This window comes from Anabrus simplex, chromosome 7, assembly GCF_040414725.1.
Source record: "Anabrus simplex isolate iqAnaSimp1 chromosome 7, ASM4041472v1, whole genome shotgun sequence".
Lineage (NCBI taxonomy): Eukaryota > Metazoa > Arthropoda > Insecta > Orthoptera > Tettigoniidae > Anabrus > Anabrus simplex.
Window position 1 is genome coordinate 321687294 of NC_090271.1, and position 3170 is coordinate 321690463.

The following is a 3170-nucleotide window of genomic DNA, read 5'->3' on the forward strand; positions in this document are numbered from 1 at the left end:
GGGGCTGGGTGTGTGTGGCGTATTCAACATTAGAAATCATCCTACGTGGGACTCTCATCTTCACAGACATGCAGATCGCCTAACAGGCCGTCTACTAGAAAAAGACCTGCACTAGGCCTCTCCGGAGGCCATACGCCATTATTATAACGCCACCGCGGTGAAGACGAGAGGGGTATGCAGAGAGAGTTGCGTTCTAAGTGGATTAAGTGGAAACCAAACTGATTCCCGAATCGATTCCTAACACCTTTGATTTAAAGTGGTCTGGTATACGCCTAGTACTCACTTCGGCGGTACATGTACTAAAATTGGAAGGATACAGAGAAGAAGCATTGCCCCTGCGCAAGGATGATACGCAAAATCGTGAAGAGTTCCACATTTTTTCCGGTCCAAGAAGCCAAGAATAACGACCGAGAGGATTCGTCGTGCTGACCACACGACACCTCATAATCTGCTCTTGCACCTTCGTGTTTAGTTTTTTAGGCATACGCTTATCTCTCAGTACTCATGTGTCTCCTCATTTAGCTAAGCCATACTGCACTCCCAATTGCTCACACTTCCCGATCGATATCACCATCGTTCTAGTGGCGGAATCCTGCATACTGGAAGCAAGTAGTTTTCACTAGGTCTTCACCGTTGACCTTTACGGTGAATGTGCTCTGGTTAGTTTCCAAACTTTCGATCTTCTTGACATTTAGGTGCAGCTCGAATTGGCTGGCCGGTCATTTCTCTTTTAAGCAGTTCCTCTTTGGTGGGGGCTAGCAGTAGAATGTCATCCACATCCAGCAATGCCCACACGGAAGGCGGTATCCATAAAAAATATGAAGAGCAGCGGGCACAGTGCCGATCCCTGAGGAACTCTGACTCACATAGAAGCTTCAAGAAGAGCTGGATGCACACATCACTCTTCTACTGGTAATATCAAAAAGCAACCGGAAGTTGTAAATCTGGAGACTAAATAACATTCATTAACTTACTTTGATAAAGTATTCCATATAGCGAACATATTGAGGAACTGAATATACTATATATAAGGGACACGACGATTATAAATTGGCGAAGTTTGAGGATAAAATATAACTGGGGCACTTGAGATTTCAAATATAGTACGTTCGTTCTAACTTGGAAGGTAAAATATTTGTCAGAAGTAACCCAAGTTTAATCTAATCCAATAACGAAATATCTGAAGACTTCATATATTCCTCAATCGCGATCTGCTTTGATTAAATGTGAATGGCTGGAGGAGACTCAATTAAATACGATATTAAGGAAAGTTTGGAAGGTCTTCCGGTCATTATTATTGTTAAAAGAAAGTTTGGAAGGACATTAGTTTATTATTCAGATGATGGTCGTCCTTGCTTCTAAGTTATTTCGAGCAGCGCAGTCGAGAACTCGACATGGGCCCTGCTTTCATCTTGTGACGTCATAGCATTTGAAGTGCACTCTAGGGAGTTCCTTGTTCCAGCGAGTTGTAGGGCTCGTTTTACTTTGGCAAGAAGTTACGGCTGGCCAGTGCAAGGTAGGCTTCTATCCATGAAAGATGCGACACAGATAACTTAATTATTGATCCTTTCAAAAACACAACAATGTGAAACAAGTTGCTACAAACACCATATATAGACAAGAACTTACGGAATACTGGAACGTAATTTAGCCTGCATCTGCCATACTTTCACAATCATGAAAAGTTGCTCGGATACTTCCTTAATTCCTTCTCGTTAATCTATGTGTCTGTACATCAAATATTTTGGAGAAATTTTCGTACAGTTTTTAGTTTCAGGTTAGTAATGATCATCTGCATATTTTTGTACCTTTGGTGTCTGTTAGTCTGAGCTCTTATAACTGGGAAACTGTTGGATATATTTCCACCAAACTTTATATTTAGAATCCGCCTGTCCCTGGGTAGGTTTTAGGGCCAATATTATTTCTAAATCCCTGAATGTCCTGGGGGCTTATAGGAAGTCGGAACAGTCGAAAAAGTATACATGACCAACACTAATGGAAATCCACCAGCCTTAATGGAAATTAATTTTTAAAACCCTTTTCTATGTGCGCCTTATCGATAGGATAATTAGTAAGGGAGATATCATTAACGGACGGCTCTACAGGCTAAGTCATGTCACTTCAAGGTGGATTAACTGGAATATCTAAGGAGCCATTTCATTCTTCTCGACAGAACAGACAATAAGAGAGGTTATCGTCAACGATTGGTTTCATGAACGTTCAGCCACAACGCCACTTCAGGTTTCAGATATGCAACCGAGAAGTAGAGAGAATTTCGCACATCATTGGACGAGGAACTGTACCGTTCAATACACTCTGTGATCGTCCTCATTCTCTCGCCACTTTGTTTAGCTTGATTGTATTTCACGTAACGGTCACATGCTTTCGTAGAGAAATATCAGTTTAACATGCCGTATCACACTTGAATACAAGCATGTACCTTCACATAAAATCATGAAGGAATCGTGTAATATATTATCAATTCCCGTGCGAAGAACGGGTACTTATGCTAATTTCGATCTAAAACATAACATGTTGTAATCTACTGAACACAATATAGCCTACAACTTTATTTAATACCTGCCTTAAAAATAAAACAGTTTATTGATAATAGAATTAAAGTATTCTCACATTATTTCAAATCACTTATATGTGTACGCCTCTTTACGTTCTGTGAACTTGCTACCGTTCATGAAAGCGTGATATTATAAACAAGTGAAAAAGTCATTTGAATGTTACAGATTTCTGTCCATTACCTTGATAATGAGAAAATGTTTTACGAATATATCTCAGTGCAGTCTGACCACTGTACGTCCGCTTCTCATCGTGGCTCAGCTTGCACTGAACCCGCACCTTGCTCTTGTCTGCAGGCAGCATAAAACTGTTTGGTTGAAAGAGGACGGAGAAATAGTACGAAAATAGTGTATGCAATCTGCTTCGTGGAAAGGGACATAACATCTACTTTTTATGTTGAAATGTTTGTAGTTTTAAAATTGGCATTGCATACTGAGCATTTAAAAAAGAGTTCATGCTTCTAATTACAATACTTCAGAATATATTAAATATTGACTCTCGAAGTTTAAAAAAATGTGTTTTGAGAGAAACTCAGTTACATCTTTCACTATTTTTTTACGAATTGCCTAGCTGAGTGGTTCAGACGGTTGAGGCAC

General features: G+C 39.9%; 1 non-coding gene across 1 annotated transcript; it reads left to right on the top strand.

The window, feature by feature from the left end:
* The first annotated feature begins 275 nt into the window (after window positions 1-275).
* On the top strand, window positions 276-380 carry LOC136877872 (U6 spliceosomal RNA). Its single transcript, XR_010860819.1, has one exon. It is a non-coding gene; the product is annotated as a U6 spliceosomal RNA (small nuclear RNA).
* The last annotated feature ends 2790 nt before the right edge of the window (window positions 381-3170 follow it).